Below are 16,268 nucleotides of genomic sequence, written 5' to 3' on the forward strand. Positions count from 1 at the left end.
CATGTAGAATGCTGTTATGTGTCTCCTGACCAGACCCCTTATTTCATAGATGTGGAAACTGAAGCCATGAAGGATGAGGTGATTGTTCACAATCCACATGGCTAGTTAGTGCCCAGAGCCTGGCCTGGACTTCTCTCTTGTTCTGGGGCCTTGAGTTCTCTCCCTCTTCTTTAGTACCTATGGCCAGAGGTAACATAATCTGCATACCATATTTGCATTTGGAGTGCATCTGTTTTGCTTTCATTTAATCTTGTTGAGATGGTTTGCTTGTTGACCTACTCAGTCAGTTATCTTTTCACCTTTGTGAGTTGAGAGCTTTGTGTATTAAGTCTGTAAAACTTTGCATCTTGGAAAGTGACATAATCTGTAGCAGACCCATGCTGTTTTTAGATGCATCTTAATTGTGGTAGTGACAGTGATTGAGAAACTTTTCGTGTTTTTCTGTGCTATTTCAGAATATGCCTTCTGAATTCAACTAGAGGTGGAGTCAAAAACAACAGAATACTATATTTTTGTTTCTCTGATTTAGGTAAAATACCTCCTTTCTGACAAGACTGGGACTCTTACATAGACTACCATGAACTAAAGGAAGCACAACATTGCCAGAGTAACCTGTGGTACGTGTATTAATCACTTACTGAACATTTTACTTGCATTCTTTCAAGAAAATGAGTTCATTTTTAGATACTTAGTCAAATTATCTTGACTTTCTGATGTTTTGAAATAACATTTATAATAGATTTAGGTATTTCATTAATATTGAATGTATTTAAAACTAAATGCATCCCAAAGGAAACTGAACAGTTAAAACATGGTTTATTTCTGCAAATATTAACTTAGTGAGAAATGCCAGGGAATCTGCATATTTGTGTTTTCTATCTAACAATTATGAATTTCTTAGTGTATGTTTTATGAATTTCTTAGTGTATGTTTTGATCAGGCTGTCTTTTGATCACAGTTTTGTGACCACTCTGTTTTTCCTCTCTCTGGCAATCATTTCCCAGAATTGACAAGGAATTAATCCTGAGATGATTTCTGCTAAGTAAAGCCTAGCACTTCTTGACACTTTAGAAAAGGCTTTGGAATAATTTTATATTAGCATTTCTCACCTGCATATTTTTACATGTAAATATAAGCTGCAAATGCATTACTTTGAAAGAGAGCCAAGATAAAATTTAAAGAAACATGGTTTTAGAAGTCCAATGGTAGCATAAGATTTCACAAAAAAACAGACTGCTCTTCATTCAGTACTTCCTATTTACTCCCCAGACACAGCCAACTTCAACATTTTTTACTTTAAAAACGTATTTTTATATTTCAAAATAACATGTTTATGTGACCTGTCTCTCACCCATCCTGCCCCACTCTGGCTTTACCCGCTTCAGAATATTTAAAATTTCCTGCATATCCTTAGCATATATCATTCCAATCACGAATCTTGGGGTAGGCTTTTTTTTTAATTTGTGCATTTAATAAACCCCTAGTGGTACCTGTCTTTCTTGTTAATTCTTTTAATTTCTTTGTTAATTTTCTTCCCCTCTAGCTTCCCTTTTTCTTCTGGATCTCTTGTTAGGTATTGAACCTCTTGAGTTGATTTTCTAATTTTTGTCATCTCCCTCTCTGATTTTTTGTATTTTGTGTTTAATTTTCTGGTATCTAATTCACCTTGATTTTCTATCTTTCTGGTGACATTTTCATATGCTCTCACTTTTTCAGTTGTCAAACGCCTTCTCCTGACCTTGCCCTTGTGTTCAGTTTACTCTGCCCACCTCTTCGATTCTCCCCATTGCCACCTGGTGTTTTGGTTTCTTTCTCCTCTCCTCTCCTCTCCTCTCCTTTTTCTTTTCTTAGACGGAGTCTCACTGTAGCCAGGCTGGAGTGCAGTGGTGCGATCTCAGCTCACTGCAACCTCCGCCTCCCAGGTTCAAGTAATTCTCCTGCCTTAGCCTCCCGAGTAGCTGGGACTACAGGCACATGCCACCACACCCAGCTAAATTTTGTATTTTTAGTAGAGACTAAACATACATTTCACCATGTTGGCCAGGATGGTCTCAACCTCCACCTCCCAGGTTCAAGCAATTCTCCTGCCTTAGCCTCCCGAGTAGCTGGGACTACAGGCACATACCACCACACCCAACTAAATTTTATATTTTTAGTAGAGACTAAACATACATTTCACCACATTGGCCAGGATGGTCTCGATCTCTTGACCTCGTGATCCACCCATCTCGGCCACCCAAAGTGCTAGGATTACAGGCATTAGCCACCGCGCCTGGCCTTGGTTTCTTAATTTTGTTTTATAAGCTTTCTTCAAAGGCCTGGTCATCATTTGCTGTGTGCTTATATATTTTTATTTTTTCAGTGGGCAAAATACATGTAACATAAAATGTATCACATTAACTATTTTAAGTGTACAATTCAGTTGCTTTAACTATATTCATAATGTTTTGTAATGATTCCCACCATTCTTCTCTAGAACTTTTTCATGTGAAGCTCTGTACCTGTAAAACAGTAATTCCTAACTCCTGTCATCTTCCAGTCCCTATTAACCACCATTCTACTTTCTGCCTCTATGACTTTGCCTATCTTAGGTACCTCATATAAGTGGAGTCATATAGTATTTGTCTTTTTGTGTTTGGCTTATTTACATTAGCATAATTTATTCAAGGTTTCATTGTTCATCCACATTGTGAAATGTGTCAGAATCTCCTTCCTTTAAAAAGGAATAATATTCCAATAATATTCCATTGCGTGCATATATCACATTTGTTTATCCATTCATCCACCGGTGGCCATGATGTTGCTTCCACCTTCTGGCTACTGTGAGTAATGCTGCTGTGAACATTGCTATGCAAGTATCTTTTTGGGTCCCTGCATTTAATTCTTGGGACTGTATACCTCAAAGTGGAATTACTGGGTCATATAGTAAGTCTATGTTCAACTTTTTGAGGAACCACTGTGCTGCTCTGTAGAGCAGTCCACCACTTTACACTACTATTAGTAATGCACAAGGGTTTCATTTTCTCCATATCCTTGTCAACACTTTTTATTTTCCATCTTTTGTTTGCATTATAATTGCCATTTTAATGAATATGAAGTTGTACCTCATTGTGATCTTGCTTTCCATTTCCCGTATGACTTGTGATATTGTCTGCACATATTTTAAGGTTTATATACTAACAAAGCTGATTACTAGGGGTGTGTGTGTAGGGGGAACTGTGTGGTTGCTGAGTGGCTTCCCTGTGGGATGATCAGCCAGAACCCACTATTGTATCAGGAAATCCCCAGATGTCACCATCTATGGGTCTTTTGTAGTTTTTATGGGTACACAGTAGGCGTATATATATTTATGGGGTACATGAGATATTTTGATACAAACATACAATGCATAATAATCACATCAGGGTAAATGGGTTATCCATCATCTCAAACATTTATCATTTCTCTGTATTATGAACAATTCAGTTATACACAGTTATCTTAAAATGTACAAAAAAACTATTGCTGACTATAGTTACACCGTTGTGCTCTCAAATAAAAGATCTTATTTTTGTACCTATTGACCATCCCCACTTCCCCCCACTGACTACACTTCCCAGCCTCAAGTAACAACCATTCTACTCTATCTTCATGAGTTTAATTGTTTTAATGTTTAGCTCCCCCAAATAAATGTGAACGTACAAAGTTTATCTTTCTGTGGCTGGCTTATTTCACTTAAAATAATATCCTACAGCACCATTCCATGTTGTCACTAATGACAGAATCTCATTCTTTGTTATGGCTGAATGGTACTCCATTGTATATAAGCACATTTTCTTTATCCATTCATCTGTTGATGGCCACTTAGGTTGCTTCCACATCTTGGATATTGTGAATAGTAATGCAATAAACATAGGAGTGCAGTTATCTCTTCGATATATTGATTTTCTTTTTTGTGTCTATATCTAGCAATGAGATTGCTGGATCATATGGTAGCTCTAATTTTAGTTTTTTGAGGAACCTCCAAATTGTTCTCCATAGTGGTTGCACTAATTTACATTCCCACCAACAGTATGCAAGGGTTCGCTTTTTTCCATATCCTCACTAGCATTTGTTATCACCTTCCTTTTGAAAAAAAAGCCATTTTAACTGGGGTAAGATGATATCTCTTCATAGTTCTGATTTGCATTTCTCTGATAATCAGTGATGTTGACCACCTTTTCCTAAGTCTGTTAGTCTTTTGTATTTCTTCTTTTGAGAAATATCTATTAAGATATCTTACCCATTTTCAAATCAGATTATTAGATTTTTCTCTATACAGTTGTTTGAGTTTTTATATATTCTGGTTATTAATCCCTTGTCAAATGGATAGTTTGCAAATATGTTTCCCCATTTTTTGGATTTTCTCTTTGTTGATTGTCCCTTTTGCTGTGCAGAAGCTTTTTAACTTAATGCAATCCCAATTGTCCACTTCTGCTTTGGTTGCCTGTGCTTGTGGGGTATTGCTTAAGAAATCTTTCCCTAGTCTAATGTCCTGGAGAATTTCCCCAATGTCTTCTTGTAGTAGTTCAACCTACCAAGATTGAACCATGAAGAAATTCAAAACCTGAACCGACCAATAACAAATAATGAGATCAAAGCCTTAATAAAAACTACCAACAAAGAAAATCCTGGAAGCAATAGCTTCACTGCTGTATTTTACCAAATATTTACAGAATAACTAACACCAATCCTACTCAAACTATCCCAAAAAATAGAGGAGGGAGGAATATTTCAATGCCTGATACTTAAACCAAAGACACATTTAAAATGAAAACTACAGGCCAATATCCCTATGGAAAATTGATGCAAAAATCCTCAAGGAAATTTACAAACAAAACAAACCCACAACATATTGAAAATTATTCATAATGACTAAGTGGAATTTATGCCAGGAATGGAAGGATGGTTCAAAATACGCAAATCAATGTGATCATCATATCAACAGAATGAAGGACAAAATTTACATAATAGTGTCAACTGATGCGGTAAAGCATTTGATAAAATTCAACATTTTATTGTAAAAACCCTTCAAAAAACAGGGTATAGAAGGAACATACCTCAACACAATAAAAGCCATATAAGACACTCCCACAAGTATAGTGTCTTACTGAATGAGAGAAAAACTGAAAGCCTTTCCTCTAAGCTCTGGAACAAGAGATGCTCATTTTCACCACTCTGCCTCCTGAGTTCAAGCAATTCTCCTGCCCGAGCCTCCCTAGTAGCTGGGACTACAGGTGTATGCCACCACACCTGGCTAATTCTTTTCTTTTCTTTCTTTTTTTTTTTGTATTTTTAGTAGAGATGGAGTTTCACCGTGTTAGCCAGCATGGTCTCAATCTCCTGACCTTGTGATCCGCCCACTTCAGCCTCCCAAAGTGCTGGGATTACAGGCATGAGCCACTGCACCTAAGCCTTCCTGTCTTCTTCTAAGCTCTCCAAACTGCTCCAACCTCTGCCCATTACCCACTTCCAAAGTTGTTTCCAGATTTTCAGGTATCTTTATAGCAATGCTCTACTTCCCAGTACCAATTTTCTGTGTTAGTCTGTTCTTGCACTGCTATAACTACCTGAGACTGGGCAATTTATAAAGAAAAGTGGTTTAATTGGATCACGATTCTGCAGGCTGCACAGGAAGCATGGCTGAGGAAGCCTCAGGACATTTACCATCATGGCAGGAGGTGAAGAGGGAGGTGACATGCCTCACATGGCTGAAGCAGGAGGAAGAGAGAGCAAAAGGGGAGATGCTACATACTTTTAAACAATCAGATCTGGTGAGAACTTACTCCACAAGAATGGCAAGGGAGAAATCCTCCTGCATGATCCAATCACCTCTGCACAGACCCCCTCCTCCTACACTGGGGATTATAATTAGGCGTGAGATTTGAGTGGGGACAGAAATCCAAACCATAAGGTTAGTATTAAAAGTTAACTGCTTTCCTATATACTAGCAATGAAAAAAAATTGGAATTTGAAATTTTAAATACAATGCTATTTACATGAGTACCCCCAAAATGAGATATGTAGGCATAAAGTAAACAAAATATGTACAGGATCTATATGAGGAAAACTTCAAAACTTTAATGAAAGAAATCAAAGGAAACCTAAATAAATTGATAGATATTTCATGTGCAAGGATAGCAAGACTCAGTATTGTTAAGATGTTAATACTCCCCTTCTTGATCTATAGATTCAACTCAACTCCAATTAAAATTCTAGCAGGTTATTTTGTGGATATAAACACATTTATTCTAAAGCTTATATGAAGATGCAAAAGACTCATAGTCAAAATGCTTAAGAATAACACCTCAGAGGACTGACACTACCCAACTTTAAGACTTATTCTCCAGCTAAATAATTGAGATAGCATGGCGTTAGTGAAAGAACATGCAGATTGATCAATGGTTCAGAAGAGAGAGCCCAGAAGTTGACCTATGCAAATATAGTTAGCTGAGCTTTGACAAAGAAGCAAAGGCAATTAAATGAAGGAATATAGTCTCTTCAACAAGTGGTACTTAAAAACTGGACATCCATGTACAAAAAAAAAAGAATCTAAGTTCAGACTTTACAACCTTCTCAAAAATTAACACTCAAAATGGATCAAAGAACTAAATGTAGAATGCAGAATCGCAAAACTTCTAGATCAAGACTATCCAGGTGACCTTGAGTTTGGTGATGCATTTTTAGAGACAGCTAAGTGTAGGTGCAGTGGCTCACACCTGTAATCCCAGTACTTTGGGAAGCTGAGGGAGGCAGATTGCTAGAACTCAGGAGTTTGAGACCAGCCTGGTCAACATGGTGAAACCTTATCTCTACCAAAAATACAAAAAGTTAGCAGGTGTGGTGGTACGTATCTGTGGGGCTAGCTACTTGGGAGGCTAATGGGGGAGAATTGCTTGAGCCTGGGAGGCAGAGGTTGCAGTGAGCTGAGATTGTGCCACTGCACTCCAGAATGGGTGACAGAGTGAGACTCCATCTCTAAATAAATAAATAAATAAGATACAATCAAAAGCACAATGCATGAAAGAAAAAAAATGGTACACTTTGATTATTCTGTTAGGAGGCCTATGTAATTTTTTTATTTTTGCAGGCAGTCTTCCTGTGTAGGTTTAGTATGTAGGTCCTGGTCTACTTTGTGGGCTGTGATTCCATTGACAATTTAATTTCAGAGCCTTCATGGTGCTATTTTGGTCTGTTTGGCTTATCTGGTATCACTGGGTCTCTCCCACCGGTCCCTGCTGTTGCTTACCTGAGGGAACAGGGAGCTGCCCCAGGCTGGGCCACCTGCTGCAGCTAGGTGGGTGGGGAATGGTGGTTGTCTTGGTCTGTGGAGCTGGTTTTCTTGTTGTGGGGAAGATCTCCTTTGATCTGGGGGCATTGAGCCTGCCTGGGTTGCCTTCCAGTGCTAGGTTGGGAGTTGGGAAACACTGGGCCTGGGTCACCTTCCTGTTGGATGGGGTCCAGGGAGACACCTGGCCACTATGCATTCCCTAGTCATAGAGTCCCTCAGCAGCCTTTTTCTTTCCACGTTTCAGAATTCTCCATTGACCATCTCATCTCTTATTTCTAGAGTTTAGGTTACACTTCTTAGGAGGGAATAATGTGTTGTCTTCTCTAGACTAGAAATCCTTAGTGGTGGTTTTGGGTTGTAACTGTGCTAAAGGGAGAATTGGCATATTTGTGATGTCTAGTCTTTCTTTTCAAATGGTGGCATATCACTATTCAGTAGATAATATTTACAACACCTACTTCTTTGGGTTGAAGAATGTGGGTAAGGCAAGGAAAGTACTTAATGCAGTGCCTGGTGTGGAGAGCACTTATGAGTGTTGGTGGCGATGCTGTTCCTTTTGTCGTTTGGTAGCATATTAAAGCTTTTCTTCTTTTTTTAAAAAAAAAAAATAAAGTTCTGGTGCATTTCTTGTTAGGTTTATTCTTATTTTATCCTTTTTTGCTTTTATTACAAATAGCTTCCTGTCATATCTTCTACCTGGTTCTTTGGCTGTTATGTGAAAATGTTTTAACAGCCTTCTAAATGTTGCTCTCCTAAAGTTTTAACTTGCCTATTTCTTTTCTTTTCATTTTTTGAGACAGGGTCTCACTCTTTCACCCAGGCTGGAGTTCAGTGACGCAATTATGGCTCACTGCAACCTCCACCTCCTAGGCTCCCAAAGTGCGGGGTTTACAGGCATGAGCCACTGCACCCAGCCTTACTTGTCTATTTCTTTTAAGAGTGGGATCTACAATTGAGCCCAAAGCTCCAAAAACAAATGAAGGAATGAATGAGTGAATGAGCTCTTCTTATGGGTTTGGTGTGGTTTGGGGCTCTACTTTTAATCTAAATGCTATGTTTTATATAATCTAAGATTTCCCCTAGGTGTGTTACACGATTGTGTTGTATTGAACTTACATTGAGACTCCTTTTCACATGTGCTGGTATCAGCGTGGAGCTTTCCTATTCACTCTGAACTATTCATTTGGGGGACACAGATAGACCTCTGTGTCCCTCATAGTGTCCACTGGCCAAGTGTGGTGGCTCATGCCTGTAATCCCAGCAATTCGGGAAGGTGAGGCGGGTGGATCACATGGTCAGGAGTTTGAGACCAGCCTGGCCAATATGGTGAAATCACATCTCTACTAAAAATACAAAAATCAGCCAGGCCCAGTGGCATGCACCTGTAATCCCAGCTACTCGGGAGGCTGAGACAGGATAATTGCTTGAACCTGGGAGACAGAGGTTGCACGGAGCCTAGATCATGCCACTGCACTCCAGCTTGAGTGACAGAGCAAGACTCTGTCTCAAAAAAAAAAAAAAGAAAAGAAAGAATGCCCATTACCTATACTGGAAAAATTGAGATTGCGATTTTGATGTGAAGTGTGGAAAGGAGGATTGGGTCCATTTAATTTACCTAAACAGATGATGAAATATTGTTTTACAAACATTCCTTAGTGCAAAGTTCTGTGTGTGTTTGTAGTCATGGGAACAGTGAGAATGAGGCTTGGAACGTGGAGCGCTCTGTGGGCCTGTGGTGGGTGAGTCCAGATGCCAGTGGGAACATCTGGGTGAGGGACACGTCTGTTATTTTTATTCCAGTTTGTGTTCCCAGCCAGCTTAAGGAATGGTAGCTAATTGTAATGCAGATGTAACCATTTCCTGTAGCAGTACCACATTATTCAGAGACAAAAGTTGTGTTTTGTTTTGTTTTATTGATGATGATAACATAATTTTCCTAAGATTTTTGTTCAAATGGAACTTTAAAAAAATCTAATGTTTAAAGAAAAAACCTTCATAAACATACACAAAATTTTTTCTTGTGGAAATTTAAGAATGAAGATGTAGAGAAAGAAGTTAAGGAAGAAATTGACCCCAACAAAGAGGAAAGTGCCAAGAAAAAGCATTTGAATAAGAAGAGAAAATTGAAGGAGATGTTTGATGCAGAACATGATGAAGGAGAAAGCACATATTTTGATGATCTTAAAGGAGAAATGCAGAAACAAGCACAGGTGAGAACCCTCAGTTCCTCTCAGCCGTTTGTCAAGACTATCATAGCGCAGGAAACCCTGACTTTTTTGGGTCTCTGTTTCCTATACTGCTTCTGTGCCTTTCATTTGGACCCCTGGGTAGAGATGCATGTGAGTGAGTTTATTCATGCAGTGAGCTCATTGTTTCTGCAGTCAGGAAATCACCAGAAAAATTTGCATACCTATTTTGTACCAACAATTAGGAAACAGAAATGACCAAGACATGGTCTCTACTTTTCAGACTTTGACAGTGTAGTGATCTGAGACACCATGTTCACTTCAGTGCAAGCATTGGCTGCCTATTCCAATCGCTGCTTCCTGATTTGAATGGCAGGTGATCAGTGGCCTGTATGGCTTATGGACACACAACAGCTCCCAGGAGGAGTGCTCTGAAAACTCATCCTGGTCAGAGTTCAGAAAGACATGTGGAGTGTAAGGTCAGATGCGGAGATAAAGGGAGATGGTGTGGCCGTCCTGCCTGGGGGCACTGAGCAGGCTGCTGGAGGCGGTGATCTCACTATGAAGCAGACACAGAAATGTGTGTACAGTTGATGGCGAGCATCTGAGTTGCGCCTTGTTAGGGGGGCCAGGAGTGCCTCTGTAAGCTGGAACAGATTAGGTATATGATTTGTGAAATGGAGTTGAAAGGCTCTGCTCAGCCTAGGTCTTCATCTAGCCAAAGAACTATCTCCTGATTAGGCATTAGCTTAATGGTTGCAAGTCTGGGTTGACCTTTGACAGGCATGACTCAACTAACTGTGAAGTCTTTGCTTCACACCATTTACAATTTAAAGTTAGCTAGAGCCTTGTGGGCCATTGGAAAAGGCTGAATTTTACACTCTGAAATGGGAGTCCTTGGAGGGTTCTGAGCAGAGGAAAGATACTCAGTTAATCAGATCACTCTGCCAAGAGATCAGTTGGGTGGCACAAACCAGAGGGCTGGCAGTGGAGATGACTGCCAGACTTTATTTGGATAGACTTTATTTGGAAGCTGAGTCAGTAGGATTTCCTGGTGGACTGAATGTGGGGTGTGTGAGAAGAAATGAGGATGGCGACTAGAAGTTCCTGGAAGGATGGGTTGTTGTAAGTTTGATAGGAAACCCTCTGCAGATGCAGCTTTGGGAAGACGATGTTTGGGTCGGCTGGGTGTCATGCAGACAAGCGGAGTGTCAGGTGTGGAGACAGAGGTCTGGCCAGGGACTTAGATGTACAGCCCTCAGCATGCAGATGCCACTTCAAGCTGTGAGGTGGCCAGGGAGTGAGTGCAGAGTGATCGGGAGGAGCAGGACTGGTGTCGGTGAGAGGGGGTGACTGCAGCCATGAGGCCTGAGCAGTGCCCAGGAGGGAGAAGCAGTGTGAGCATGCAGGCACGTGGGAGGCCAGCTGTACATGGAGGTGACATGTTGTTCAGATCCCACTGCCATGTTAACTATGGTGAAGGCAGAGTTGACCACTGGAGGAGGGGCGTGGAGGCCTTCAGCGATCTTGGCAAGCACCGATTTTCATAGATGTAGGGGAACGGGACCAGGGGAACTGGAGGCTGTGACTGCAGAAAACTTTTGTGGGGTTTTGCTGCAGAGAGAAGCACAGAAATGGAGCAGTTGTTGGTGGAAGAAGTGGAATCAAAATGTTTTGAGATAAGAGAGATAACAGAGGGAAGAGCTGTTGGAATAAAGTCCAGGAAGAGTGGATGGTGTCTACTGAGCAAGTGATGTGTGGCCCTGAGCGGACATGGACAAATCATCTGTGCCTGAGCTGCCCGTAGAACTTTCTGTGATCATGGAGATGCACGTCTGTGCTTCCCAATACTGTAATCCTGGCAGCAGGTTGATATGGACCACTTCCAATGTGGCCAGTGTGATTGAGGAACTGCATTTTAAATATTATGTAATTGTAATTAATTTTAATTTAAATAGCCACACATAGCTCCCTTATGGGCCAGGTCAGAGCTCTGATAAGGCTGGATAAGGGAGGAAACCCGGGTAGAAGATTGACTGTGAAGGTTCTTTCAGTTTGGGAGTGAATCAGGAAACAGCCATCAGCTGAGTGAAAGTGAGGGAGGTGTTGGGTGTTTAAAGATGGGAAAAGTGTGACAGGTTTGGAGAGGAAGGAAAAAAAGGTGTGGACTGGGAACGTTTCCAGTGTTCAGGCACGCAGGGCTCCACAGAGTAATCTACATTTGCTGTCCCTTGGAGCAGCAGAGAAGAAAATGGTTGGGACATATTCTGAGCAGACTGTAGAGGTAAAATGTGTAGGTTTTTTGTTGTTGTTGTTTGTTTGTTTGTTTGAGATGGAGTCTTGCTCTATTGCCCAGGCTGGAGTGCAGTGGCACAATCTCGACTCACTGCAACCTCCGTCTCCCGGGTTCAAGCGATTCTCTCACCTCTGCCTCCTGAGTAGCTGGGAATACAGGCACGCGCCACCACGCCCAGCTAATTTTTGTATTTTTAGTAGAGATAGGGTTTCACCATGTTGGCCATGCTGGTTTCGAACTCCTGACCTCAAGTGATCCACCTGCCTCGGCCTCCCAAAGTGCTGGGATTACAGGCATGAGCCACCATGCCTGGCTAAATGTGTAGTATTTTTAATAGGATAAAGCCTACATTATTCTGTCCACAGTTTGTTTACTTAGAAATTGCTCATTTGTTCATATTAATCTTATGTTTATTATAGATAACAGCATATGGGTTTTTTTCCTGTCATGTATAGCTGAATCGTGCAGAATTTGAAGATCAAGATGATCAAGCCAGAGTTCAGTATGAGGGTTTTCCATCTGGGATGTATGTCTGCATTGAGATTGACAATGTTCTCTGTGAATCTGTGCATATCTTTGACCCTCATTACCCCATTATCCTGGGTGGCTTGGGCAACAGTGAAGGCAATGTTGGATACATGCAGGTGGGTCCCTTTGCTGCGTATTTGGTGCCTGAGGCTCTGTGGATTTCCCCTCCATCAATCATCTTGCCCTCTTGTCCCGTCAGATGCATCTGAAGAAACATCGCTGGTATAAGAAAATCCTCAAGCCTCAAGATCCAATCATATTTTCTGTAGGGTGGAGGAGGTTTCAGACCATCCCACTCTATTATATCGAAGACCACAATGGAAGACAAAGGCTTCTAAAGTAAACCACACAGCACATGCATTGCAGAGCAGCCTTTTGGGGTAAAACATGATTACAATAACTTGCTTATTGCCGATATTAAGCCTTACAGGCTGCATCATTATAGCTTTGTATTTTTCCTTCATAAAATTCCATTCCTAAGATTTTTCTCTTTTCTGGGAGCAGGGAGGTGGTTTGGAGTAAATCTATATCCAAATGTAAATGTCCCTATCCATTATGTAAAACTAGAATCTAAAATTTGTGGTTTGCTATATTTCTTTTTTTCCTTTTCCTTTAAGGCCCTATCACTTCACAGGGAACTGGCTTCTTGGCAATAGTCTGTCAGTGGCATAATGGTAACTATCTTGGATGATTTCTTTTACAGATTGGCTTGAGAAATATATCCTGAATGTGGGTTATGTACATGAGACTTTAAGTTGAAAATTACTCATTTTTAGTAATATAAAGTAAATTTCCCTTTGCTTTTAATCTTCCTACATCCTTTTCAGTAGGGTGTGGGAGTAGAGGAGGGAAAGTGGAAGAATTATAATGGTACTGAAGACATTTCCTATTTTTGTGCATCTTTTGGATTTATTTATCTAAGCAAGTACTTAAGCAGTGCTCACCATGTGCTAACCACTATATGAGGTTGTGAGGAGCCATGGGAGACCAGGCAGACATGAGACCCCCTGCAGCTGTGCTGGGGTAGCAGTCTGTTCACTACATTTTCATTTGACCAGTCAGACAGGGCAGGGTTTATTGGTCCCATTTAACAGAGAAGAAACCAGAATAATGAGCAGACGGAATCTGCCCTAGAGGTTCAAATTTTAATTTCCTAAACATTGCAACTGTATTTTTCTTTTCCATTTCATTCCAAATAGATCATTATAGTGAAATTATGTTCCTCTGAAATCACTCTCAGGAAAGTACTCAAGTCTCCCTGTTTTTTTTTTCTTTTAGACAAAGTCTCACTCTGTCATCCAGGTTGGAGTGCAGTGGCGCAATCTTGGCTCACTGCAACCTCCACCTCCTGGGTTCAAGCAGTTCTCCTGCCTCAGCCTCCTGAGTAGCTGGGATTACAGGTGTGCACCACTGTGCCAAGCTAATTTTTATATTTTTAGTAGAGACGGGGTTTCGCCATGTTGGCCAGGCTTGTCTCAAACTCCTGACCTCAGGTGATCTGCCTGCCTTGGCCTCCCAAACAGCCAGGATTACAGGCATGAACCACCACATTTGGCCTCAAGTCAGTCTTGTTAGTTTGGCTTACCAACTTTAAAGTTTTGGATTGCTTTTGTCAAACCACTGGGTTGCAAGTTCAGATGGTCTTTCTTGTTTTTCTTAGCTAATTGTAAGTTAAATTCACTTTGGTAATTTATTACGTCACATAGAATTGAAGTTTTTCTCTTGCTGATATTATTCCTATTTTCAAATTTTGGGGTTCCTGTTAGCCTGATTTTTGGATAGCTGCCACAGGAATTGTCTTTGATCTGGATAAATCCATAAAAATTGTGAAGAAATTGAAGCTAACTGGTTTTCCATATAAAATTTTCAAGAACACTTCATTTATTAAGGTTTGTATATCTATATATTCTCATATTTATAAATGCCCATATTTTTTGAGAAAAGGAATGAAATACTTCTAGAATATGGGCCTCATATTTTTACACAAGTATTTGAAATCTTTTATAAACTTCCTGTTTTGTTTGTTTGCTCCTTTATATTGTATTACTTAAATATGCCCAAAAAAGCAGTAGTAAAACAGAGCTATTTAGGAATTGAGGCTGTTATTCATGACTACCATGTGAGACTGCTACAGAACTCAGATTGAAAATATGTCATTTTGGGGCTGGGCACAGTGGCTCATGTCTGTAATCCCAGTACTTTGGGAGGCCGAGGTAGGCGGATCACAAGGTCAGGAGATCAAGACCATCCTGGCCAACATGGTGAAACCCGTCTCTACTAAAATACAAAAAAATTAGCTGGGCATGGTGGTGTGCACCTGTAATCTCAGCTACTTGGGAAGCTGAGGCAGGAGAATCTTTTGAACCTGGGAGGTGGAGGTTGCAGTGAGCCAAGATCGCACCACTGCACTCCAGCCTGGTGACAGAGCAAGACTCTGTCTCAAGAAAAAAAAAAAAAAATGTCATTTTATCCACTGGGTTTGTTTCCTACTTTTTTGATTTGTGTTAAGGGAAAAAAATCACAAGTTTGTCTAACCATTCAGTGGAAAAATAGAGCATTTGCAGACAACTTGGCAAGGGTAGAGAAATGGATGTACTGTTTTTCAGCATTTGGGGAAGGTGGTTTGAGCAGTATTTATTGACAATTTCATTAGTGGGGATGTTTCTATTAAAACTCATAGTAAGATCATTAAGTGTTCTTGCAATATAAAGTAATAATACCACCAGCGTTTATTTAACTGTTTTCATGTTCTAAGTGCATGCACCTGAGTAAAAGGATCTGGGCTGCAGTCTAGGCTGAGAGATGCCAGCAAAGGCCGCCTAGGCCAGTGCAGTCCAGTAAATCCCTCTTTAATCTTCTCTTCCACACAGACAACAGTGATGAGCATGCCCATGAACCCACATGATTATTTTGGGAAAAATGAAAGAGTTGTATTATTTTTGTGGTAGTAATTCCACTTTCAGGGGCAAATACATTTTGAGTTGTTTTTGTTCTTTAACCAAGGATGTATGTTTGAGGTAAGAAGTAAAGCATAAAGTATATGATTTTTTTATGTGTTTTTATCTTGCTATACCCATAGGGAATGTTTAATTCTGCCTCAGAAGTGGCCAAATTTGAAGGTATTGTGATTCAAACTGTCAGCGAGATAAGGCAGCAGATCAAGAAAGCACTCCGGGCTCCAGAAGGAGCCTTCCAGGCCAGCTTTGAGCATAAGCTGCTGATGAACAGTGAGTGTCTTGAGTAGTGTTCAGGGCAGGGTGTTACACCATTCATGCTTGACTTCTAGCCAATGTGACGAGAGGCTGGAGTCAGGTCTCTAGAGAGTTGAGCAGCTCCAGCCTTAGATCTCCCAGGCTTATGCGGTGTGCCCATTCACCTTGTGTCTGCAGCCCCCTGGCCACACCCAGTAACAGTTCTGGGATCTATGAGAGTAGCTTCCTTAGTGAGCTTTCCCTTCAAATACTTTGCAACCAGGTAGAGAAGTTTGGAGTGAAGGTTTTGTTCTTTGTTTCTTCACAATATGGATATGAATCTTCTTTTGAAAATGTTAAAGTAAATTACCTCTCTTTTCAGATACTGTCTTCATGCAAACTTCGTATCCTGTTTCCATCCCAGCCTTCTATAACCCAGTAACATCTTTGTTGAAACCAGTGGGTGAGAAAGACACCTGGTCAGGAATGCGGACCACAGGACAACTCAGGCTCACCCACGGCATCAGACTAAAGGCGAACAAGGACTCTGTATAAAGTACCCGTGGTATGTGTGTTAGTGGAGATGCAGCCTGTGCTCTGCAGACAGGGAGTCACACAGACACTTCTATAATTTCTTAAGTGCTCTGAATGTTCAAGTAGAAAGTCTAACATTAAATTTGATTGAACAATTGTATATTCATGGAATATTTTGGAATGGAATACCAAAAAATGGTAATAGTGGTTCTTTCTGGATTGAA

The 16,268-nt window shown here is 40.5% G+C and overlaps 1 long non-coding RNA gene and 1 pseudogene across 6 annotated transcripts in view; one reads left to right on the plus strand and one right to left on the minus strand.

The window, feature by feature from the left end:
* Positions 1-1,816: 1,816 nt before the first annotated feature.
* LOC112130491 (uncharacterized) overlaps positions 1,817-16,268 on the minus strand; it is a 34,394-nt gene continuing 19,942 nt past the window's right edge. For 2 of the 5 annotated variants that reach the window (XR_010138852.1, XR_010138857.1), the window contains exon 6: positions 1,817-4,552. This is a non-coding gene — a long non-coding RNA (uncharacterized LOC112130491). Of the gene's footprint in view, positions 4,553-9,224; positions 10,143-12,362; positions 12,525-16,268 lie in introns of those variants that run through there. The other 3 variants (XR_010138854.1, XR_010138856.1, XR_010138858.1) reach the window with 2 other exon arrangements.
* LOC129052403 (ribosome biogenesis protein BMS1 homolog) lies at positions 8,985-16,204 on the plus strand (annotated as a pseudogene). The gene is made up of 8 exons (XR_008517406.2): positions 8,985-9,048; positions 9,343-9,519; positions 12,247-12,435; positions 12,519-12,699; positions 12,937-12,993; positions 14,086-14,208; positions 15,399-15,546; positions 15,893-16,204. The product of XR_008517406.2 is annotated as a ribosome biogenesis protein BMS1 homolog (transcript).

The sequence above is a fragment of the Pongo abelii genome, chromosome 22, assembly GCF_028885655.2.
Source record: "Pongo abelii isolate AG06213 chromosome 22, NHGRI_mPonAbe1-v2.0_pri, whole genome shotgun sequence".
NCBI classification, from domain to species: Eukaryota; Metazoa; Chordata; class Mammalia; order Primates; family Hominidae; genus Pongo; species Pongo abelii.